This window comes from Vicugna pacos, chromosome 5, assembly GCF_048564905.1.
Source record: "Vicugna pacos chromosome 5, VicPac4, whole genome shotgun sequence".
NCBI classification, from domain to species: Eukaryota; Metazoa; Chordata; class Mammalia; order Artiodactyla; family Camelidae; genus Vicugna; species Vicugna pacos.
In genome coordinates, this window is record NC_132991.1 from 60,357,533 (window position 1) to 60,385,243 (window position 27,711).

General features: G+C 33.3%; 1 protein-coding gene and 1 non-coding gene across 8 annotated transcripts in view; one reads left to right on the forward strand and one right to left on the reverse strand.

Annotated features, from left to right (window-relative positions):
- The window catches only part of SPAG16 (sperm associated antigen 16), a 774,084-nt gene that overhangs the window by 552,716 nt on the left and 193,657 nt on the right, over nucleotides 1–27,711 (reverse strand). The gene's annotated exons all lie outside the window — the stretch shown is intronic.
- On the forward strand, nucleotides 16,967–17,038 carry TRNAG-ACC (transfer RNA glycine (anticodon ACC)). The gene has a single exon. It is a non-coding gene; the product is annotated as a tRNA-Gly (tRNA).

Genomic DNA, 27,711 nt, shown 5'->3' on the forward strand with positions numbered 1-27,711 from the left:
GCAGTCATTTGATGGCATTAGAGTTCATAACTGGCTTTGAAGCACTCATTGTTTCTGTAAGTGGAAGCCCCTTCCAGGCTAGTTCTTACTGAGGTTGTTTGCAGAATGCAATATTAGGCTTCAGCCAATAATGAAGCTAAACCCTACTGTAGAGAGGGCAGTTATGCTTGGACTCCTTGTAAAGCCGGCTGGCACTCCCAGAGTCTTAAGACCCCCACCCCTGGGTTCTCTGTGTGCCTGGAGCCTTAGCCCCCACTCCCCACTTGCAGGATGCTTTGCATACCTGCATTTCTGCAAGATATAAAGCATCTTCTCTTGATGTGTGTTTACCCTAACTAAATTCATTGCCCCAGGAGACATCCCATCTCACAACACCCTAGGCGGACAGGGCTCTCATCCTGCCCTTATCAAAGTCATAAAACCTGTTGTTCAGAGAAGTCCCTGACAGATCTCACAACCAGTGTATGAACTGATCATGCAGCCCCCTTCTCCCTGTGTGCACAGCCCCCTCCCCCCAATAAAAGACCCCGCACACCCATCCCCGGCACTCAGGCAGCCACCTCTCGCCTGTGTGGCCTGATGTGGCCTATAGCAGCACCCCTGTTAAACTTTCCTAAACTTTTCTCCGTCTGTGGTAATCCACTACTAACCCGCGTCACCGGCCCACTATATCGTGTGTGCCCACAGCACTGCTCAGCATTAATTCCCCTTTCTAATAGCATGTAGATTCTTTACTGGAATTGTTTTTCGCCCACTGGATCCAGCCTGGGCTGCAGCGACCCAGCTACCCATTAGACAAGGGCCCAGCCCTGAGGTGTTGTATTCCTGGAGGGTAAAGACATTGAAAATAGATGTCATCCATCCTGAGTGAACTGCAGTGTCCTGAACAGATTGCTCATGTTGCGTTTGGCTCTTCCTAGACTCCAGAGATTAAGTTGGCTCCTTCTTTGCCCAATACTGCTTCTTCTGCCTCAATTAACTTCTGATAGCTTTTGGTAACTTACTGTTTGTTTAAATTAGCCAGAGTGCCCTAGTGCAAAGTACCCTAACTGAAGCACCTTGTCCAGAATGATTCAGAATGATCTAGGTATCATATATTGCATAATGTTTAATGTGCTTGAATGGAAAAACACCTAGGGAGCTTTTAAAAATGGCACATTGGGACCCACCTATGAGATTCAGATTTAGTAGTTTGGGCAGGAGCGCAGGAATCCACATGTTTAATAAACTTCCTCAGGATTCTGCAGTAAATTTTGAGAAAAAGTAAGTAAGACCATCTTCTAGCTTCCCCCTACTGCCCTCCTTCTAGGATTTATTATTCTCCACTGTTTGAGTTACATCTTTCAGGGTGCCCCAGGGCAGCTATTGTGGCTGTACTTGTTGCTGAGTTTGTTTTTGCACCTCTATGTTAAGGAAGCTAATGGAATGTTCCCATTTAAAAGGCCTTCTGCAGACCAGCAGACTCCATAGGGAATGAAAAGTAAATAAGAAATAGTTAACTGTGCAAACACATTAATTTATACTATAATCTGCTTAATTATGCAGTAAAATTAGACAGAACAATTTGCTGGAGGATCTTTCTTTCCATTCACAGAAACAGGATATAAGTTTACAAATTCTTGAAAAGAGCTGAGAAAATGGCACTAGAGGATCTGGGTTTGAATTTTCACTCTGCTACTTACTAGCTGTGTGGCTTTGAGCATCCATTAACTGAGTTGATCTCAGGTTTCCTCACAGGTAAAAGGGCCTAATTTCACAGAGTTATTGTGCTAATGGCACCAAGTAACAATTTCATAAACCATATAACTCATGATATATTCTATTATCTACAGCTATATTCTAGTTCTGTACTTCTCTTTAATGTATAACTGCCACTACTTATACTATTCATACTATTTGCTAATGTGAAATAGTAATACAATAAATCATTTAGCTAAAATTATTAGGTTATTTTATTTAATACAGTATCATATCTACACTTACAAAATGAAGTTGTTTAAAAAAAATTGTTTGAATGAGCAAAATGCTAAGGATCCAAATACACTGTTCACTCCTAATAACAACATTGGTGTTCTCACTGGTGGGTTTTGCTCACCTGGCAAATCAGAAGGATTACAACTGTGTTTATTACTTGCAACATCTCACTAGAATAACTGTGTCTATAATAGCTATTCAGCAAATATTTGAAGATTAATAGTCTGATGATCAACTTGATTTGGGGAAACCACTCTTAAGCTCTCAGTTTACATATCAGCAAAATGGTTCTAATAATATCAGTGTTGAAGAATTATTTTAAAATTAATGTAAGCGCATATAAGTACTTAGCATATTCCTCAGCAATGAGAAATTCAAAGGAAACACTGATACCCTTTTCTACCCTTTATCATTGGGTAAAATGTTACAGAATTCACTGCCAGTCATTCTTGTACTGGTCATTTCAAACATAATTTCAATCAAAAGTTACCTATGCTATAAGCATAAATTATACACTGACAGTACAAAATTAACCAGTCTTCATATATGAATGCCCCTTAATGTCTTATGAAACATAAAAAAGAAGTTTCATAAGTGAAATAAAATAACAGTAAAGCTTTCTAAAATGTAAATGTCAAATTTAATAACCTACCTAGGACTGTTCCCAAACTTTGTGATCAAACAGATCAACAGATGGCATATCCTGATTTCAAGATAGGGACATCCCATTTCCAAGGAAAATAACAGGGCTGTTGTGATGGGCATTCATTCTCTGATGCCTCCAGAGGACTGATGACAGAAGGGTCAGGCTTCTGCAATAGGCCAGGCATCAAAGATTGAATTGAGAAAAGTTTAGATTTAATTATCTCCACTCTTTTTGCTTTAGAAGATGATTGAGGCCTACTGACTCCCATCAATGGTCATCTTCAGGTGCTAACACTAAGCAGTGGAAGGTAAGATGGGGAAAAGGGAGAGATAGGCCATGTACCTTACAACTTTTTCAGCCTTCTAAATAAAATTTGTTACAAAAATTCAGATGTTATGAGAGCTTAATTTAATCAACCCGTTGAGTTTTTAAAATTCTAGTGAATGCTGAGAATTTTCATTTTATGTTCATAAAACAAACCTAGTTTTGTGTAATTCCATTCCCCAATTCCAAAGATATACCCAAACCAACAAGATTTCAATGAGTGAGTTGTTTTGGAAATACTATTTACCACACCGTCTATTCAGAATATTCTCCCAGCAAGATGTGAGGATGGGATTTTAAAATAAATTGCTATCCTGTTCTCAAAGCTAGAGGAGCTCTTGCTTCCTGGCTACACTGTATGAAAAAGAGATTGAGAGGTAGGATTCATCATAACATCAGTTTCAATTTAGAACTTATGAGCTAAGTACTTCCATTCCAGGTTTACAAGCAATCCTCTCTCATTCACTTCCAAATTTTGCTCTCTATAGGAAAAGGAATAGGATGAACTATGCATGCAACCACCAGATATTACTGAGCATCTGTTGTATGTCAAGCAGTGGAGATAGAGTATTGAAAACAAAAAGAAAAAAACTCTGCTTTCTTAGCAAATGTATTCTAGAGGTGAGGCAAAGAATAAAATAGAATATGCACGAAGGAGAAAAAAGGACAAAACGTAGATATGAAGTGTCAGGACATTTCCAGTATTTAGGCAGGAAAGTCCTGATCAAGAAGCTGTCATGTGGATAAGACTAAAGTTGGGTGAAGGAAAAAAACAAAACCAAAAACATGTAGACATTTGAGGAAAGACTATTTCAGGCAGCAGGAATGGTCATTTGCAAAGGCCCTAAAGAAGGAATTAGTCTATTTAAAGCAAGTCAAGGAGACTTTAATGGCTGAGTAGAGTGAGTGAGGAGTACAGTATGAGAAGATAAGGTCAGAGAGGAACAGGGCTCCAAATTATGTAAGGTCTTTGACTTTTGAGGATTTATTTTGACTTTTAAGTTAAATAAAAAGGCAATGGGTTTTGTGAGCAGAAGGGTAACATGATACTTTAACGGGATCACTATGGCTACTGTGTTGAGAACAAACTTGGCTAGGGTTGAAAGGAAACAAAGGCATGAACAGAGAGAGACCAGTTTGGAGGCTACAGTAATAACCTAGGTGATCTGTAATTGTGGCTTGGACCAATAATGGTTAAAAATAAAGGCAGTGATGGGTGGTCAGATAACTGGATATAATCTGAAGGAAAACCAACAGGTTTCCCCATAGAATACTTAGTATAAAAGACAGAGGATGCAAGAAGGATTCCAAGATTTCTAAACCAACTATGAGAATGGTGTTAGGAAACTAACTGAAATAGGAAAGATGCAGGTTCAGAGGGTTATATCTGCCACACTAAGTTTGAAATGCCTTTTAGGTATCCAAGTGATGGTGTAAAGTAAGCAGCCAGACTCCAGAGGAGGTGTTCTGGCTGAAGATAAATATTTAGAAATCAGTAAGTTAAGACTGGATATAATTCTAAGAGGGAGAAAAAAGAAAATTTTCTATTATTGATCCTGTGGTACTTAAAATTTTAGATGTTTATATCTTATATAAAAATGTATTAATCTTGATATTTCCTCTCTGAATATTATTTGAATACATGTTAGTTACTTATGTTTTTTAATTAAGAAAAATAAGGTATTATCCATATTGAAACTAAAGATGAAGGATGTAACATTCCAGGTGGAAATGCTCACCAATTGCTTCAAAACTTCACTCTATCTTTGCTGTAGGTATTTAAATATACAATTTGGCCAAAATTAAAATCAACACACAAAAATAATTTTGAGATCAACAAACAAATGTCACTGTACTTATATAAAGCACTGCAACTCTTATTATTTACTGTCATTATTATTATATCATCAAGCTATTGCTTCTTTGCTTTCAGAGCTCCACCTGTACAAACTACTAATTGTAACGAACACCCCAAAAGCAGTACTAAAAATTGGTAGCTTTCTGTGAACCAAAGTAGGGAAGCTTGCTTTTAAATTAAAAAAAAAAAAGAATGAAAGAAAAGAAATCATATCCCTGGTTTTAATTGTAAAAGGTAAAATGTTAAAAAATATATGAAATAAAAGACCTCTCTACATCTCTACAATGAAACCTAGTGTTCCCTCATTTCTATACTTGCATATGTGATCACATATCATTACCTAATGCAAAAGTAGGATATCTGCGAATTTCAAAAATGTGTTTCTTACTGAAAATTCTATTTCTTGTGGGAATTCTATTACTAGTTTACATAGCAAATCACCTTAAAAATGGGGTAGTTAATGGTGCAGCTATCTGTGAAGAAAATAAAAGAAAATACATAATTCATGGTATTATTAACTAAACACTCCATTTAAGCCAAATAAAGCCATAAAAATGTATTGAAATCCTTTACACTGTATCTAATATAGCTTATCGATATTTAAGTTTTTTATTCAATACAGTAACCATTAGACATATTTTTCAAGAAATATAGCATTAGTACAAATTCCCTGAATATAAAATCATATAATAGATATGCTATTAATATATAATTATTGATCTTCATCTTAATCAATGTCCTTTACTATTTTATTCCAGCCAACAATATACTTAATAGTAAAATATTCAAGAGTGTTATGATTAAAATGGGAAAAAAGGAGGAAAAAACAAGTCAACAAACATTGAAATAAAAGTGGCAAGTATATTTAAATAAAACTAGGTATAATTACAACACTGAGACAATGACACAGGGGCTAGGAGTTCTAGCCAGGAGCTTCAGTCAACCATGACCAATCTTAGAGAAAGTAAGGATTGATCTGCATTTTTTAGTGAGGAGAATCATGTAAATGACAGTTTGGACTGAAAATGAAATGATGGGGAAATGGGACAAAAAATGACCTGAGAGGACATTAAATAAGAGGAGAGGCAATATAACCTGAATTTGATTCATTTAAGACTTGAAAAGACATTTAGTGAGATATGGAAGTTAATATATTGTCATTGATGAGTCCTATGGGGAATTAACTTAGCAAATAAAAGATGCAGCGTTCAGAATACATTTTAAAGGGTCACACAGGAAATCAGAGAGGAATATATTAAAAATATCCAAAGAAGAATATATAAGCCTGGAAAATTAAGATGGCATCAGTGGCAGGTAACTCTTGGCATATACAAAATTTATAAATGTATAGTAAAAGAGGCTCCCATTTCTTTAAAGTAAATTTAGTGAAAAGTAAGGAACAGGGTTAGAATGGTCAATAAAAATCACTGTTCCAGTAATTGAGAACAAATGTAGAGAATCAAACTAATAGCTGCAAAAAGGCTCCTGGGAGGTTTCCAAAAGTCTAGAGTTTTCCTAGGTTTTATTTTCAGAACAAATTCACTGAATAATATTTAGACTCTTGCTTGATTTTTGCTATAAAGTCAAGCCTCTGAGATCAATGAATAAACCAGTTTTATCATCACTTCTGCAAAAGGACAAGATACATAATTTTTAAAAGGGTTGTTCTTTTAAAAATTTTGCCTGGTTTTATTTACTGGTAGATTTTGTTTTCTCTTTGAACGTACAAAATCTATCACATTTGTGAACCACACCTCCCTTTTCTCCTCCTCTCTCTCTCTCTCTCTCTCTCACACACACACACACACTTAGAGAAAACAAAATTACGAAGTGTTGTTAGGTACGGATTTGGATATGTGGTGTCTAGAATCAGTAGAGATGATTCTCATTGAAACAAAATGTATCATACTTCACACTATAAAGGACCACAGTTAAATACAGTACCTTAAAAATATTAAAAATGGATTGAGGCACAGAAAGTAAAATATTAAAATCTGAAAGGTGCTTATTAACCTTAATGGAAGGGAAATTAAATGACTTCCTGCAATCAGTGGCAGGAAAGTTACCAACTTCCTCCAGAGAAAAATGTAAGTATTCCCTGCACTCTATGGGATACGGAGAGTGAATACCTCTTGGTCAGAACATCAGTCGTATCTTAGATAGATTTTAAAATGCATTTAAGGTGTAGATCACATGGTAAATACAGCAGAAAGCTCATGATGGACAGAAGAAAGGGCTTCAATCATTAGACTCAGGTGTTTGTTCAAGCTCTGTTCTTACTAAGTCAACTTTAGTAATTTGTTAGGTATAAAATGACAAAAATATTGTCTATTAGCACTCTCATAAAAAAGTAAATGATTAAATTAAACTGTGGATCAGAAAATTTTGATATGTTCTAACATAGATGCTATGAGTGAATGGGCTTAATTTTTCTAAATTTCACAGGTGCAAGTGCAGATCATCTACCAATATTACTCTAGAAAGTTAACTCATATACCTAATTTATTACTTAAGCACTGAGAAAAATATGGCCCAAGTCTTTTTTATAGAAAAGTTCAATAAAAATTTCAATAAAAGTTTAATAACTAGACTATGTAGTACAGTTATATTAACTTCTTAAATAATCAAATATGCCTTTTAAAAATCTGTAATGTAAAATATACCCATGGAAAAATAATTTGGGAACTGTTACGGTTGGTTGCTCCCTATTTTCTCTTAAATTAAATTGAAACTCTTTGACCAAACTCCAAGGTAGTTTATCACCTCTTCCTTCATCTAACCAAAATATACCTTCTTTCTGGTAAGTCAGACGCATGCACTATAAACACTGACTGATTTCTACTCTCTGCCATTTTCTTCCCTGAGAATATTCTTCCCTTCTCTATTAACACCTTCTCTTATCTTTATTTTTATCTGATGATTCTCATAATATTCTGCAGATTAATTCACCACTGTCTCTATTCTGATGAAGGTAAGACAGTAGGACTGAAGGGCAGATGAAGCGCTGTCTTTCACTGAAGGCATGAAGGACAACAAAATTATGGAAGTACTCACTGCTAAATATGGACTGCGAGATGGAGTAATCAGCTGAAATCAGTAAGCGAAACAAAAGAGACTTAGGATCAGATGTAGATGATGAAATCTGGACTTGAAGATGAGTCTAGGGATCATGATCTTTAGTGGGTCCAGCTGCAAGTTAATAGTCATGATCAGGTGGACATTCAGTAACTAGACCAAGTAAGGAGACATATATATGAATGTTCATGGCCACGTTCTTTGTTATTAGTAAGAATCTGGGAATATATAAAAGAGTGCTCAAATCATTATCAGAAAATGTCAAAACACAATGCAATATCAACATATATCAACAAAATATCTGTAATCAAGAGGACTAATAATATCAAATTCTGGCAAAAAATGTGAAGTAATTAGAATTCTGTTACATTGCTTTTGGGATTATAAATTGGTTCAACTATTTGGGAAAATAGTTTCATAATATCTACTACACCTGAATGTATCTCTTTCCTATTTCAGCATTTTGTCACCACAAAGACACATGAATGTTCACAGCAGCTTTACTTAAAATAACCAAAACTAAAAAGAACATAAGTGCCTTTAATTAGAATTGTGGTAAATTTATATAATGAAATGCTACTCAACACTAAAAATAATTATCAATATCCATTTAACAACATGGATAAATCTCAGAAATACTGGATTAAGTGAAAGAAACCAGATACCACAAGGACAATATTCAACTGCATTCATTTAAAGTTCATAAAGGCAAAACTAACCTTTAAAGTCAGAATAGTATTAACTCTTTGATGGTTTTGAATCACTTGGGAAAAAGGAAGCAATAAAAAGGTGCAGGAAATTCATAACTGAATATTTGGAAAATCCTCAAGATTCTAGAGCCTTCCCCTGGTAACAAGAATAAAGTAGAACAGAATATTGCAAATCTAAACTGCATTGTGTGTGTGTCTGCATGTGTATACAGGACTTGTGATAGTTAATCTCAGGCATCAACTCGACTGGTCAACTGATATTTTGTTAGACATTGTATCTGTGAGGATGTTTCTTGATGAGATTAACATTTAAATTATTAGACTGAGTAAGGCAGATTGCCCACTCCAACATGGGTGGGCTTCATCCAATCTACCGAATGCCTGAAGCGAACAAAAGTCTTCGCTTTCTCTGCCTAACTATCGTTGAGCTGCGACATGGGTCTCATCCTGCCTTCCGTCTTAAACTCACATTGGAACTTCTACTATAGGCACTCTGCTTCTCAGGCTTTCAGATTCGGACTGGAATTACAGCATTGGCTCTCCTGGGTCTCCAATTTGCTGACTGTAGATCTTGATTCCACATCATAAACTCTTTATACACGTATATCTTCAATGAGCTCTGATTCTCTGGAGAACCCTGACTATAACACATGGCTCTTTGGATGGAGAGATGAGGAAAGGATGATGGCTAAGAAAGGAGGATAGGCTAAGAATCAAGAAGATTATCCAGTTATTCCAATGTTTTATATAAAATCAAATTAAAGGAAAGTAAAGGAAAAATGTAAAAGAGAAAGAAAATTTTAGCATAAACTTTTAGCCAATAATTTATTTCAGTGATCCTGGGGATAGTCTGGAACTGTAAGTCATCTACAGTTGATATTTAAGAGACAGACATGAAGAAGTATACAATTCTTATATAGCTCTCCAGAAATGTTTTCTTAGTAATTGTTCCTCCTTTTCTTCATTCTATAATCATAAGGCTATTTACATTGTCATCTCATTACAAGTATATTGAGTTTTAAAGTTATATTTACTGAGTCTTTAAATTCTGAAATGAATATTCTTGTGACCATTTCTTAAAGAACAAATAAGTAGATCATAAGAGTTTGAGAATATAACAGAATGACATTGAAGAGACATAACCTTTCCTAATACACAGTTTAGATGACATAAAGCTATTATTTTCTAAAGGTCAACTTTCTGACTCAAATATTTCACATTCACAGGCAATAAGTAACCAGGTTGTCTATAAAGTTTGTTTTTCCACCGAAGTGTATGTAACAACATGTACCAAATTTTAGTTATGTTTCACTTTTAGGACCCATTACCAAAACACCCCCAAAACAAAAGAGAGAGAGAGAGAGAGAAAGTATGTGCAATTCTAATTTTCTTAGTTCATTTGAGATCTTGATTGATTTCAGTCTGAAAAATTTCCTTTGAACAAAAATTATAGTACAGAACATAAAAGAAGTAATTCACAAGAATAGTTCAGATCATTCTTATAACCCTTCATGTAAATCTCAAAAGTCAATTGGGTTCACAGTTTTCAGTCATTTGGAATTCTTCCCAGTGATCACTGATGCTGAGTATTCTAAGTTTCATACTCCAGTGAACCTGGCATCTGGTAGTCTTATTTCTGTAACTGATACCACATTGCTTGACACATTATTAATAAAGATTAATTTGATTATCTCAGAAGGCATCTAGAAATGCTCAGTGTATACATGAAATATTGTTATTAATACTAGTATCTGAAAACTGATAAACATCATTTACATAATATGTAATAATATCTTTCTATTTATTAAATAAAATAGCAATATTTGTCAAGGTTTCAGAAAAACAAAGTTCATGAACTTTAGTTACTACATATAATCGGCTAAAGGTAATACTGAAGTAAATTAATTTTAGAAAAAAAAGAAATTCTAATGGAACAAAATAAAATTTTAATGAAAATGCCAACTTAAGCAAATTTTTAAATTTTTGAAATTATACTGTGTGTGTTTTTAGCACAGATGATTCAGTGTACTTTTATAACTGTGTGAAAAACACACACAGTATAATTTCAAAAATTTAAAAATTTGCTTAAGTTCTTAAAAATATTCTGATGTTTGTAGAACTGTGGTTAGCAAGAAAAAGGACTTAAGGTAAATTAAGGATGGAGAGAAAATCATAAAAATATATAGCAATAATATTCTACATATGTCTTAAGTAGACTATAAGCTCCATGAGGACAGTGAAACAGAATGTACAGCTAACACTGTTATCTCCAGTGATCAGCAAAGTGCCTTGAGCAAAACTGTATGTAGTAATTATGTGTTATATTAACAAACAAATAAACATGAATGAATGAATGAATGAATGACTTTCAATATAAATCAGACTTTGGGCACCAAAATCTTCCACAGTGAGTAAGACTCTATTGAATTGCCACTTTCAGTTTCAAAAACTTAGGGCAACATTGCCTATTGCTGAGGCAGATTCTCATACCAGTTTTCTTTCAGTTTTTGCCTGTTTTAAAAAGCCAGGGTTTTTGTGTCTTGAAAAGTAATATCTTGTATTTCCATTCTGGTAATTTTATTTTCACAAGTCTCAGCAAAATGTTTTTGTAACCTCCAGCCCTTTCATAAACAGGTAAGTGACTGACTGGCTACTGATTCGCTGACCAGACATTTTCTCTGCAAGGAAAGATATTAACAGGGATGTCAAATAATCAGAAGTTTGCTTAGTGACCACGGAATCAGTTTGACGGAAGTATATTTAACTTCAAAGATTTAATAACATTAAATAGGCTCTCTAGCTGCATTGCTTCCACAATTGGTGTACACCTAAATCAGAGCTCATTCCACTCCTTTAGCTTTCATAAATCTGCTTTCCTTTAGCTTCCAAAATGAAACAACCATTAGGATTACTGGTACCTCAGAATCCTTAATCATAATTTACCACAATTTCCCCAGTGTCAAACATAAGCACATGAACATCCAAAATTACAAAAATTTTGTACTCTGGTTGCTTTCATTTGAAAATGTGTTTACTCATATCCTTTAATATCATTCCTAAAAATATGATCTGAAGTTTAGGTCAGAGAGAGGCCTTAGTTTTAAAGGATTTCAATCTCATATTTTCAGGTTTTATACTCAAAAGTATATTCTTGAGAGATACTAGTGTGATCTTAAGTGCAACTCAAGTCTGCATAAATGGAAACCTAAAATACTATTTAATTAATGTTAATCCTTAAGTGCCCTAAAGAAACCAAAATTTTAAAGTGATTTAGAATTCCCAAGAGAGACAAGAAGCATTCACAATTTATTCAGGGTTCAAATCAGCGTATCACAACTCTGTCCCATTACCCAAAAGCTTACAACCTCCTTCTGTTCTCAATCAAGGAATTATTATTCCCCATAGAGCAATGTGCCTGGCCTTTTGCTTCTTAAATTAAAATGTATTATTTGATTTATCTGATATACCATCAGTTTGATCTCTGAATTTACTATAATAAGAAGTAAAATAAAGAAATGTTGCTGGTAATTGATAATATTTTGTAATTTGGCATTGAATAGCAAAATGATCTATCTTGAGGAGACTGACGCATGATGAACATTAGCTTTCAATCAGTTACTGTTTAATGAAGCACAAAAGCACGTTGATGATATACACAATGGTGATTGGAGCACACTTTAATGTATTACTGAATAATGAATATAATAACTTGCAGAATAAATACTTTCAATTTTAATAAAAATTGCCACCTAATTTTCACAATAATTACTTCTGCCATTTACATATGAGGATTACTTGATAACGTATCTAGTGAATATAAAAAAAAAACTCAGAATATTTCAATTCTAATATTTCTTGGCCTAGTTAGAATTGAGTCCAGTATGTTATTTGAAACAGCAGTATAATTTATTCAATGCCTAGAAATACTTATTTCCACTCAAATGTTGTATGACTTAATAGATGGTACAAAGAACTTTACGTGGTGTAACAAGAAAATTCTAAAACTATTAGCTCTATAACTACCTTAAACTAAATTACCTATATTACAGTTGTCACATAAAATATTTTAAAGTAAACTCAGAAGTGAAAAATGCATCAAGTTTGATATATTTTCAAAGAAAATCTGCATTTCTTAAGCTAATTGACAACAAAGAATTACTTGTCCATCTATCTTTGTCTAACTTTTTCCAGCTAGATAAACTCATTTGTTATTAAACTTGACAAAAAAAATGATATTATTAATAGAAGTAACCACATGATGTTAAATTTTTCACCACGATATCCCAGTGAGTTTTAATTAATTGCATGACAGTTATGGTAGAGATAAGAGGAATTCATAGGTGAGAATGTGAATTATTCTGAGTCTGTTATTCTTATTTTTGATGGGATAGCAGCCTATCATTTGCACACTTCAAAAGTTAAATTATAATCTTGTTTATCTATTCTACAATTTTGTAATTTATAGCACAGGGAAATATACACAAGATCTTATGGTAGCTAACAGAGAAAAAAATGTGACAATGAGTGTGTATATGTCCATGAATGACTGAAAAATTGTGCTGAGCACTGGAATTTGACACAACATTGTAAAATGATTATAAATCAATAAAAATGTTAATAAAATAAAAATAAAAAGGATACAGAGAACTTAAAAAAAAAGTTAAATTATATATGCTTCCAAATTATCATCTAAAATGTATCCCCCCCACCCCAGGAAACTCACCTATTATACTTATTCAACAGTAAAGTTACATTTATAACTTGTCACACACTGACTGTCAAAAGTCTAAAACCTTGAGATAATTGAGATAGATAGATAGATACATAGACAGACAGACAGACCGACCGACCAACCGACTGACCTGGATATGGTTACTATAACATTAAATTAATTGCAAAATTATTAAGTCTTTATGGTATTCTATTAATACACAAAATGTACACTGAAACACTGGAGAACATATTTTTAAATAAATATATATTCAAAATGAAGGTTTTAAGTAGAATGGAAAAGTTCGATTTGGTTCAGTTCAACAAACATTCTATTGATTGTCTATGTGTTTGGCCCTATATCAGGTCGCAGATACATATCTGCCAAGTTCCTGCTTCAAAGACTGAAGCAGTTAGAAATGTAAAATAATTACAGTAATATTTATTGGGGACCCAGAAGGGGGATCACTTAGTGAACTCAAAGGGAAATGGAAAACATTTTCAGGAAGCAATGATACTTAATAAGACGTGGTGAAAGCGATAAAGTAAGACGAAGTCAACTTTGATTCTATGGTTAGGGCACAACCATTAGCTAATTGTAAATACAGAAGAAGCTGATTTACAGAAGAGAAGGATCTCATTCTGAAGAATTCCAGAGAAAACTTTTTTTTTCCTGGCAAACAAGAGGATTTCCAATATTGAAGCAAATCTTCAGGAAATATCCAAATATAAACAATACAAAATTCACACTATTAGAATTTTGAAAATATAAACATCTAAAGTATTGCAAATATTTAAAATATTACAATATTTTCAAGCATATTGTTAACTTAAAAGCCACGTCATATTAAGAGCTCATGAGCAGAAGTGAGACAGAGATGATGGGAAGGGAAATGAAGGGAGAAGGAAAAGGCACTTTCCAAATGATCAAAGTTAGGATTATGAGCCCATGAACTGACCAAGCTGGACACTGCATCTAAGTATGCAGGATCTGGTCAGATGTCAGAAAAGGACATGAGCTAGAGGAAAGTACAGTGCTATATCTGAGACGAGTATTAGAAGTCACACAGTAAAATAACAAATAGCACGTATGCCATGACATAGAGCTGTAAATACATTACATCAGTTTTTCTTACTTCTAAGGAGGCTTCCAAGAAAAGGCATTAGCTAATCTTTGAAAGAAAAATGGATAAATTAAGTACTTTCTACAAATCTCCAATTAGATGAAAGCAGGGATACAGAAAGCTCAAGACAATCGTGGAGGTGGTGATGGTGTGGGGGTGGTATCTATTAAAGTGAAGTTTAATATAGTTTCTTTAAATCATTACAATAAATTACAATATATTATAATTGTCTCGTAGACGAATTGTTTTCAAATGGGAAGAAGAAAAGGGAGACAAGGTCTCTGTTATAAGAACAGAACACTCAGTGACAATGCAGTTATTCCATTTTAGAGATTACCCCACATCAAAAACCTCAAATTGCTGGCTCTCTGTTGCACAGCAAGGAGTTTCATTAGGGCCATTCAAACTCTGAACTTCCTCCCTTCTTGGAGAACAGACACGGATAACATTTCTAATCTGCACTGAAGATCCTTCTTGTGAAGAGGGACTTCCCACAGTTCTCCATAAAACTTAAAGCTAAAAGGGACTAAGGAGTCATCTAGTCTATTACCCTCATTGTTAAGATTGCCAGGTGCTTTCCAGAATATTGAACATTAGGGTACAAGGCAAGGACATATATATTTAATTATTTAAATTGTTAAATGTACTTGTATTTTTTCAACCAATAGTGACTTACTGAGCTTTTACAAAGTTCTTAATGTTAAGCAGATACTTCAGAACAAGTATTAGTGTATAGAATTATAAACCCCTTAAACTTTTTCTAATAAAAAGTTAAAATATTTGGCTGATTCAGTCAGAGACCATTTTTTAAGGGTGTTCATTTCACACAGGAGTGAAGTAGGAAGATGGATTTTCATGATTACGTATATGTGCATAGGTTTGTTTACAGATTTTACATAGATACACTTCAGTATCCAGAGTAAAACATAGTTTTACTTCATACTTCTGGAATTAGAGATCCTTTCTTTAATTGTTTTCTTATACTTAGATGCTGTAATGATGAAAACTTTTCCTTTGCATTAATTTCTTTAATAGAAAGAAAAGTCCAAATATGAATGAGAGATATGGAACAAGGAATTTTAAATGTGGTAATCTTTTAAAATTGCACATTAGATGTATAACCAATACAATTCATTAAAATTTATAAGTTGTTAAATTTTATAATATATATTGGAATTGCATCCCTAATTTAAGTCTCATGGTTTATTATCTCAGAGGCATTGTCTTCCTTGGAACATATCACTAAAAATTATATAATTCTCACTACTGGTTGATACTGGCAAGGAACAAAGAAACTAGAATGTGTGCAGAAGTATTTCTAGGATTAGGAATGACTATACATTTTCAAAACAGGATCCTTTTAGGGTCAACATTGATCTTTCCTTAACGCAAGCAGATATTGAACTGATTTTGAAACGTGTACTCCAGAATGTAAAATAGCTTAAGTGACAGATTGTACAGCTTCCTAATTCTGGAAGATAAAGATGACCACATGCAGAACAAAGATGCACAGTTATATGTAAATGTTATTGGAATTTAGGTCTTTTGTCAGGAAACCGGCCATTTTCATGCATGTTTTCATAGCAAATGCCCTGAAATTTTGCATGTCAATGTAGCTTTCTTGATTATTGAGCTGGGTTGAGGATTAGGATAGGAACATGGATACTTTCAGAAGATTCATAATGGTGCAGATCTGAAAAACATTAGGAGGGAATACTATTACTTCTGAGGTATAGGAGGAAAAATTTGTAAATCAAAAGAGCACCAAGAATCCCCGATGTTCAAAGGAAATTATTCTCAGGGAAAGATGAAGCTGTGGCAGAGTTCTTTGGGGAAGGAAGGATAGGAAGGGAGACCCTGTTTGGCACAGGGAATGGCTAAAGAAACTTGATTTGCCACAGTCAGAGCTACAGCCATGGTCCCATCTGCTACAATTTGTGCACAAAATCTAGAGTAGTTTACAAGGTGCAATATTGGGAGGAATTAGAAGTCAACTTTGGTAGTTAATTAAAATATAGAAATCATTTTATTGACTTGAAAAATTAGGACCTTCCATTTATTTATCAATAAAATTCCTATAAATATTTACCCAAGTGAATTGTGGATAAAATATTTCAAATATGAGGGTATATTTCTGCTATTGGTTATACAAAGTCTTAAGGGAGAGATATTTCTGTTTGCTCATCCTCATTGTGATCTAATTTTCTGCTCTTTTGAAGAAGTTTGAGCAAGCTACATTAGCCCAACAGAACTAAGGAAACTTTACAATTAAGTAGTCTATGTTAGTCTTTCTTTTTTGTTCACAGTATTGTTGAATCTAATAAACAGTTTACTATACTTACTGGTCTTTTTACCCACAAAACATTATAAACAATGTTTGAAAAAATAATTATCAGCAATAAGGCTTTGCATTTCAAAAATATTTGATTAGCTTATCATTTCTAAACCAGTATTTTTCTAGTAAGAATCTTGATATAAAACTGATTGTATTTTCTGCTTTTTCCTATTTAATTGTAGTTTCTCAAAATGGATATCACAATGCATAGGGTATATAGCTCAGTGGTAGAGTGCATGCTTACCACGCATGAGGTCCTGGGTTCAATCCCCAGTACTTCCACTAAGGTAAATAAAGAAATAAACCTGATTCTCCCCCTACACCTCCCCCCAAAAATGGATAGCACAATGCCATTATGTTGTACTTTTGAATTTTCTTGCAAAAAAAATCACAAATATATGAGGTGGCTAGTGTCTTGTTTAAAAATAATTTTAGTTTTCCAACAGTCTAAGTCATTGTCATATTAAATTACTATGGGCCTTCATTGTGATGGTTCATATTCAATTTCCTGTTAACATATGCATATGAGGATGTGTCTTCTAGACTAATAAGTAATGGACAACATATAAATATTCTATTAAAAAAGATAAAAAGGAGGAAATAGACTAACTGAAACCATTTTAAATTATTCATATGCCTTTGATGTTTAATATATTGCTTAAATAATGAAAAAATCCCTTTCACCCTATTCAGGTGACAATTTTCTTCTTTAAAATTTTCTCAATCTAATAACAGAAGTACACAGGAATAGACATAAGAACACTACATGACTCCCAAATTTACATCCTCAGTGCTCATTTTTCTTGAGCCTCAGATATACATTCAGTTTTCTACTAGTAATCATATTTCATGCATTAAACTCATTATCTGCCCCCTCTACTCCTACCTTCCTGTCTTTCTCTTTATGCCCCTAATTTCAAGGAATGACACCATCATCCACTCAATGAACCAAGATGGATAACAAGACTTCTCTCTCTTTACTCTAAGCATTTGCCCTAGATTCTATTCCCACAAAATCCTATTTAATTTGCCTAGGTTCTTTCATCCCCAAAACAGTTATCTTAGTCCAAGTATTTTTTGCTTCTTACTAGAATTTCTATTATATCTTGTCTCTCTGTCTCCAATTTTAACAATTTCTAACCCTCCTTTTCCCAAAAATGTATGTCATCATGTCATTCCCTTGCTTAAAACCATCAATGACTACAAGTTAACTTTACAAAGTCCAAACTCCTTTTCATGGATAGCATTTGGCATCAAATGTGATTTGGTCTCTAACCACCACTTTAATCTTATCTATCACATTTACACTTTGTTCTAACAATATTTAATGTCTTTTAGATCTTTTCCACAACTAAGTTTTGTTACAACATACTCAAGTTCTTGTGATTCTCCTGTAACATATGGTTTTCTACATTTTTAGGTATTTCTAAAACATAGCCCTTTTTCTTTTCAACCTTATATCATCATCTGCTTTCTTTCTACCACCCAACTCACCCCCAAATCCTGAACTAAACTGTAAATAATTGGTTCTAAAATATCTGTCAAAATACTTTCTCTGATTAACTCCACCCTCCAGCTGACTTAGGAATTCCACCTCCCTCTATTATTTGTATTTATAGCATTTAATATTTAGACACTTCATTGTATTGTTAGTATCTTCTCTTACTATGAACTCCCAGAGGTCAAGGTCCCAGCCTTTGATGTCTGAACACCTAGAAGCTCACATGGAACTTAGCACACAGTGGATTGTAATAAATATACAATCTTTATTGTGATTGTGACTTGACAACATTATGGCTAGGCTAACTTTTTGTAATTCTAATTGAAAAAAAAATCTACTTATGCATACTGTAGTAGTTTCACAAAAACAGATTGTGCCTGTGAAGGTCACCAATTCAGACACACTTTGTGAACTGTGGTGACCCATAGTTATTATTAGCTGGGCAGATTACCTGCAAGATTCATCTTTTTGATCTATAAATGAAAAGCATTCAGATGTTCTACCCTGTAGTGAGAGGGATTTCTTTCATCTTAAAGAAAACTCTAAAATAACTGTTAGTCTTATGCTATCCAAGACTCAGGTTGAATGTTATTATATAACAACTTTATTATTAAAAAGAAAAATATTTTGAGATTACACCTGAAACTAATATGCTATGTCAATTTTACCTCAGTTAAAAAAATAAGTGACACTCTGCCATAAAAAAGAATAAAATAATGCCATTTGCAGCAACATGGATGGACCTAGAGATCGTCATTCTAAGAAAAGTAAGCCAGAAAGAGAAAGAAAAATACCATATGATATTACTCATATGTGGAATCTTAAAAAAAAAAAAAAGGACACTATGAACTCATCTACAAAACAGAAACAGACCCGCAGACATAGTAAACAATCTAATGGTTACTGGGGAAAGGGGGTGGGAGGGGATAAATTTGGGAGTTTGAGATTTACAAATGTTCGCCACTATATATAAAAATTTTGATTTTAAAAAATTCCTTTTGTATGCTATGTATAGCATAGTTTCCTATGCTATACATAGTTCCCTATGTAATAACTTTTAATGGCAAAAAAATGAAAATGGACATATGTATGTATGTGCATGACTGGGACATTGTGCAGTACAAAAGAGACTGACATTTTATAACTGACTGTACTTCAATTAAAAAAATATTAAAAATTTTTAAAAGGCGAGCAGAAAAAATAACATGAGAACTGGAGCAGGTTGCTTTTAAGACAGTAAATATTCTAATATGTTTACTGATGAGAATGATTCAGTATGGACACAGGTGATGCTTATGAGAGAGAAGGGATAACTGAAGAAGGAAACTCCTTGAATTAGGTAAGAGGGCACGGGATCCAGTGCACAGAACTGCCAGGAACAGTTCATTAGTCATAAAAAGAGGTAAGGTAGCATAAATGGATACAGATACAGGTAAGATATTTGCTGCTGGAAAAGTAAATAAAATCATAAATTTAAAGCAAAAAAAGTAACTTATGGTCAGTTATGAAGGCAACTAACAGAGGATTCCTCAAAAATTTGTAGATACTGACAGGCATATATAGAATAGATAAACAAGATTATACTGTATAGCACAGGGAAATATATATAAGATCTTGTGGTAGCTCACAGAGAAAAAAATGTGACAATGAATATATGTATGTTCATGTATAACTGAAAAATTGTGCTCTAGATTGGAATTTGACACAACATTGTAAAATGACTATAACTCAATAAAAAAAAGTTTAAAAAAAAAGACTCTCCCCAAAAAAGGATCATTTTGAGATTGAGCATATACTCAATAGAGAATTTTAGATTAAATCATATGCTTTTTAAAATGTACATTTTAATTTCAAATATTAGCTACTATCTATTGAAAAACAATCCTGAGAAAAGATTTCATATAACAGAGATTGCTGTAACTAAGAACCATTTGAGCTGTCTGTACTATTCCTTTCTGTGCAATCCCTAGAACAAGCCGTAATCTGAATATATGGTACATACTTCAGTACATTCATCACTGTATACATCATGACATGTTACAGAGATGATTACATTAAATGCTTTCATTTGCCAAAAAAAAAAGAAAGAAAGAAAAGAAACAGAGGGGAATAGGTTATAGATATTTCAAAAACAGTCCTTTTTAATCTTGCATAGTAATATTTCCTTGTCATGGGCAAGAGTCATAGCTCAAACCAGTTCTGACAATTTTGTTGCCTCCAAAAATTATTTGTTAAGGTTAAACTTATGTAAATTTAAATGTTTAAAAATTAATTTATTGATTTGACAGAGACTGTATTTTACCTCTTCAAGAATGGAAATGTTGCTGTATTTTAGAGGTAATGCAATTAAAGGAGGTGAAAAATCCAAACTTGCTATTAGTTGCATGGATGAAATTAATGTGTTTAGCAAGACATATACGGTCATGTTTGACTGTCTTCAATCAAAGTCTTTATGCTTCTGAAAATTCTTCCATCATTCACAAATAAAAGGGAATTTTATTTTAAGAGTCCTTTAAAGGCTATCGTTAAGCAGTTAAGAAATTAAAAACAAGAGTCCCTTTTATCCATGCTTCTTCCAACACACCAAGACACATGCTAGTTGGACTCATTACTATTAAAATATATTTCGTAGCTGCCAGTAAATCTTTAAAGTGAAGACATCAGTGAATTATGCTGATGAATGAGTTGTTGAAATGGCCAAGTTCCTTCTTCCAAGAATATATCACCTAGATTTATAATATCCTTTTCTCAATCCTCCCTTCAAAGCCTGCCCCACACACATGTCTAGTTGTTGTTGTTTTTTCCCTACCTGGTTTCTGACCCTTGGATAGAAAACACTACCTTATAATAAAACACGACCTAATAATAAGCAGAAAATTCTGTGATTTTCTTTTCTCTAAGATTCTTTGACTCTCCCTTCTTTATCATATGTTAAAATAATGATTTCCTGGGCAACTCTGAGCCCAATTTCAATTTCCTCTGAATCTCATCAGTGCTTTACCATTTTCCATTCGATTCACAGTTTGTTTCCACTGCAGTTTGGAGGATCCAAGGTCAGTAACCCAACCACATTTCCCAGAGGTTGCTTTGAAATGTCCATTATATAAAATTATACTGCAGTGAAGAGTAAGTTTCTAGAAGGATTAAAAACAATTCAAATAGATTTAACCAAAACTGTACATTGGAGGACCTGGCACTCTGCTGGGTGACCAAGGATATCAGAACTTGGCTATCACATAATCCCTAGCTTCAGGGATATTATAATCTTATTAAAACTTACATTTCTACAATTAGAGTAGTCCATGATATTTCATAAAATGTCTGACTGCCAGGAGTTTTTTTTCTTTTTTTCTCTCTTTAATATGCCAAATGGTGTATGGAAGTGTCTACACTCCTTTTGTTTATAATCCATTGCCACCCTTTAAACCTAAAATTATTCTTAACATCTTGCTAATAGTTTCTACAAAATATCACAAGTCATTTTAAAAAAATCAGAGAAATTCAGATTCTTCCAAAAATTTCTTGTTTCATCGTCTACTTGGCTTCTTTAAAAAAAAGAAAAGTAAATAAGAAATCATAATCAAGATCAACTTTGGGGGGGGGGAACTTTAGAGGGAAATCCTTTAGTTTCTCTGCAAAAGGCAGTAGGGAAAGTGCTTTAACATTGTTACTGAAGCTTCCAAGATGGTGTTTGCTTCCTCAGCTACCTGAAAAAATGTTATCTACTCTTTAATTGTCTCTGACATAACCCCTTCTTTTTCGATCTTCCATAAAGATTTAGCAATACACAAAGCATTACACAAGCATTTGAGGGACAAAATGCAGTAGGGTTTTCTACCATGTGTTATTTCTAAAGAAAGCCAAAATGGTTCATAGGAATTTGGAAAAATGCTGTACCACAAATGATATTTCTAAGAGCTGTTGCAATGAACATTTGAAGGAAAACTGACAACCAATGACATACATTTGAGAAAATATTAAATAGTATATGATATGATATTTTTGTTTTGGATATGGTGTAACTAATTATCTTCAAAACTAGATCTGGATTGTTCATACACTGGCAAGTTGATATGCGTTTCATTCCATCTGGAAAGCAGCCTGTTTCTTGGATTTTGGTTTTTGTTTTAATTTTATTTTATTGAGTTATGGTCAGTTTACAATGTTGGTTCAATTTCCAGTGTAGAGCACAATTTTTCAGTTATACATGAAAATACACATACTCATTGTCACATTCTTTTCCACCATGAGCTATCACAAGATCTTGTATATATTTCCCTGTGCTATACAGTATAATTTTGTTTATCTATTCTATATATACCTGTCAGTATCTACAAATTTGGACTACTAGTCTGTCCTTTCCCACCCCCCTCCCCCCTGGCAACCACAAGTTTGTTGAAACCTGTTTTTTTCAGAGAAAATGTGTATTGGCAAATAAATATCTGAAATACAGCAGGCAACTTAATTTATATATCAATATAGTATATTGGGTTTTTCTTTTAAAACACACTGTATACTGCATATACAGTACTCATGTTTGAAGCAACTGAAATAAAATGTAAAAATAATGGCCTAATTTGCTTAAATGACTGTAGCTATTGACATTAAATAATAAATTAAATAACGTTCAATAAATGTCAGTGGACATTTTCCATTTTTAATTTGAGTTAATAGTTTCATATAATCTTTTTTAAAAAATTGGATGTAATATATAGTACTGTTTCTTAAAATTGAGGTTCTGGCTATTTATGTAATTAATTTCACTGGTGCCCAAACAAAGAATTTCTAAATAAAAATCACATTTTACTCATTGCAGAACAGTGTTCCCTCCTACCAAAATGTAAACAAATTGAACCAGTTACCTAAATTCCTACTCTTCCACTGAAAAAATAATTTTCAGTGATTATCATGAATCACCTGTGACCTCCTGCAGCTGAATTTACTTCAATGCAGTGAGCAACATGCCATTCTATGCACACAGTGCCGTTTCTAAAACACATTCATCTAGCATAGGAAACAACTTAAAACTGAATAGTAAAATCTCCTGCTTTTAAAGTCTCCAACTTTTCTCTTCTCTCTTGGTCCTTGCCCCAAATTCCAAGCACTACAACTGATGACACAGCACATTTTCATCTGCTTCCCTGTCCCTTTCAATCCATGACCTCACGGCCACATGTGTCATGGCTAAAGTTGTACAGATTCAGCCTTCCACTTCCTCAGGTTCCACATCTACAAATTTTATCAAACTCTGATGGAAAATACTAGGGGAAGAAAAAAACTCCAGGATGTTCCAGAAGACAAAACTTGAATGTGCCACTCACTGGGAACTACCTGCATAACATTTACATTGTATCTGCAACTATTCACAGTGCATTTATATTGTATTAGTTATAAGTAATCTAGAAATGTATAAAATATGTAGGAGGATATGCATAGGTTGTATGAAAATACTATACCATTTTATATAAGAGACTTGAGCATCTGTGGATTTTAGTATCCTCAGAAGGCCCTGGAATCAATCCTCCATGGATCCTAAAGGATGACTGTACTCAGGAACCTTCTAATTAGAAAAAGCTTTTTTATAAAGAAGAATTTGAAGCCAATTGTTTAAGATAACTAATTTTTCTACCCAGAACACTTGGCTACTTAAAAAATAAGATTATGCATAAAATTAAGATATATTCATCTGATCTGTGGTGATGTTAAAATAATAATTTAAGGAGGAACCAATACAGGAGGAAAAGTCATAACTAAGCTATAAAGTTGAGACTTGGAGAATATTCTGGATAGTATCAAAAGAACCACATATAGATTCTACATGTTACCTATTCTCTCTTTAAAAGTATTTTATGAGTAAAAGATAAGATTTTACATTGTAAGTAAAATATAATATTACAATTTAGATTAAGAAAGCTCAAAAGGCAGACTGCATTAGAATATTTAAATATTAGATTCTGCTTCCACTCCATAGTTTATATTTTCCAAAATTAGCGAATGTCTTTGATGACTTTTTATGATGTATAGGGGAGGGGAGAGGGTACATCTGAAAATGGCTTAATGTCAGAAGGAATTATCTGGCTCTTTTAACTGAAAGTTCCACTGATAGAACTTGCCTCTGGTAGGGCTTGAGTCACCTTTCACATATCACAGCATCTATGTCTGAGTGACACCTCTTTTGAGTATAGGTCCATCTTCAGCTGGCTTCCATGTTCATAGCAAGGAGGCAGAAGATGTTCTAAGTTTTGTATCTTAGCACCACAAAAAGAGGAAAACTGAAAGGCTTCTTTTTTGCTACTTCCCCTCTCCCACCCCAACATTTCCTAGAGATCCACTGACTCTAAATGGGCTGGAAATGAGATGGGATGGTTAGCTTAATCCAATCTAGATCAGTTTGGATATGGGAGTGAGATCAAAATACATGGATAAAAATTGCTGTTTGCTAATGAACGTTTAAGGCCTTTAAAAAGCAAGAGGGAAAAAGGTTACCAGACACCTGATAACAGATGTTCAATAGAGCAGATGCCATGTATTACTACAATGGCTATGATAAAGATAGCAAAAATGAGTAGTAATTGAAAAGGGCTACAGAGTTACTTAAAGTCACTGAACTTTCTAGGTCATTGTGTCTTTATTTGTAAAACTGAGTGACATTCTTTCATTTAAATGTAAGATACTAAAGAAAGGAAAAAAATAACCTGAATTAGAAGGAATCGTATGAAGCAAAACAGGAATAAATCCATAAAGAATAGATAGACTTAATTACATACTTTATTGTTTAAGTGACAAAAACCAGAACAATGATAGGCTGTGAGATATATCTGCAAAACCTCTGGCATATAAATAAATGTATGGCCTGAAAAACCTGTAAATTTATCTGGTAACAACAAACTACTAAAAAAATTTAAGCAAGAATACAAATGAGACTCATAGAAGAGGAAATGTACATCATCAATACAGTTGTCAAACAATGATCTATCTCACTATTAGTAAGGGAAAAGCAAGTCAAAACAACAACGTATAACCTTCCATTCTGAGTGGAAAAAAAGTACTGAAGAACAATAACATGAATACTGGCAAAGATTTTTTTAAAATGTCACTCTACCCACTACTTCTGGGGTTGTGAATCACTACAATCTTCTGGTAAGTAATCTAGCAACATTAATTGCAATTAAATCTTAGATACACTGCACGATGGAATTATGGAATGGGATATTTAATGGTATTCAGATAACCAACATCAATTTTCTGATATTTATTTACAATCATGATCAACAGCACAACTGTGCTTTTTATTTTGATATCATATATGATGATAATGTCTTGTCAATTAATACTAGATCACAGATAAAAAGCTGATGAGGAGAGCCAGAGGAGAATGAGAAGCAATTACTTTATCTCTAAATTTATTACTTTGACCAACAAAACTATTTTGTATATGTTAACATTTTATATGTTTATGAAGAGTTGTGCATAAAATTATAGATTTTATCAATTCAAGTGCACTCAATTTAAATACAGTTAAATCAGTTAAATGCACATAGACACTGATTATAAAAAAGAATAAAGAGAAATCATTTATAAAGAAAAACACAAAAATTATTCCTTCTTTACATAGATATCTATAGAAAGAATATTTTAATGGAGTTTGCCTATATCTTAGTTTATTTTTCAGCATGAACTATCAAGGAGAGCACACTTATTCCTGATTAAATGCAAATTAATGAGAATTACCACTAATTAGATTGTTAAATTTTTTATAAAGCTAAAATCAAAGAAAACCTAACTATGGATTAGAAATTGCTATGTTTTATGACAGAATAGAAAATATCTCGCTCCTAAGCTGCAGAGACCTGAGAAATATGCTCTATGTACAAACCCTGGGCACCTGGCTTTCCTTGGAGGAAGCAGCAAAATGTTTGTTATCACTCTTTGGAATAGAGCACTGTACTCTGCACTGGCCCTGTTCAGATACAGAAGATCTCACAGAACCCAATAATTCCTTCTTATGGAACAAAGTAATGAAGAAATGAATTTATACAATAACATAAACCCAAAATGTGCTGAGATGAATATGACCTAGAGAGGTATTTTAGAAAAAAGTACAGTGGAAAATAGCCAACTCAGGTAATACATTAAAAATACTTAGAAGATAGTACTCTAAAATTTGCACAACAGACCACTGATAAGTTTTTTTGTCTTAAAACAATGCAAATTCTTAAAATTTATTTACATTGAGAAATATTTAAATCAGTTTTTATAATAAAATGTGCATTACCTGGGCAACTACAGTTAATTTTTCCTGAGCCATATTAATGGTACGTATTAAAGAAATGGGATGGAACTCTGACCTTCTATGTAAAAGAACAGATTTTCAGGAAAAAAATCTGATTATTTACTACCTTAAATTTTTTCAAAAACCAAAGTATAAAAATATCAGCAGATAAAAAAATTGTCTTTTTATTCTGTCTCCATATTAATTAAAACTAATAAAATCTTGATTGTCTTTACCATTGAATTACTTTTATTTTATTAAAGTGCCATTTTCCCTAAAATAGTGTCTTAAACCCTAGGTTTTATTTGTAGTATTACAGAATAGAGATTTACTATACATATTGTTCATGAGATGTTTGCATCATTTAAAAATTTTAAATATCTTGAAACTTTATAAGATCCTATGCTCTTTTCATTAAAGAAAACATTACTTGTGAGTATCTGTGATAGTGCTGACATATATAGAACAAAATAGCAGATTACAGTGGACACTTTCAGGGAATATCTCTGCAAGGAGCCTTATTTTGTAAATTTTTCTTTGCTGTTTGAATCATATCTCTTACCTCTTTTTCAGTCACAGCTGATTGTAGCAGGGATGGATATATGAGCATACAGAGTTGTGTTATAATTGAGCTCATTTAAGAGTTTTAGTGATTGAAAAGAAAAAAAAAATCTAATGTAAGCAAGGAACCCCTTTCTTCTGAGAGAAGCCTGAAGCAAACACACAGAAGATGGAGTAGAAAGCTAGTGGCTCCAGAAGAAGAGTTGGGGGTAAAGAGTCATTATCTCTTTTCTCAGTGGCTTCCAACACCTCAGTGTCTGTCACCAGAATGCTCAGCTGTATTTCATTCATTTCTACAACATTGTCATACCCTTAAATATTTATGCTACTTTGAGTGAGTTTCTGTTTTTAGGAAGCCTTGAATAAAATGATGATTAAAATATGCTTGGTCAATATTTTCATGACTAAAGTCAGAATACTGTAAGGGAAAATACAGTTATTGTCACTAACAGAATTCTCTGAAGTTTCAGGACTGCATTCTTTTGTAAATTGGACAGTATCTGTTGGAAGTCCCAGAGCAGACTTGGGAACAGGTATGTAGCATCTGAGCAGAAACAAACAGCTTTGAGATGGGGTCATGAGGAGAGAGACAAGATGGACAGACAGAAAGGCAAGTCTATT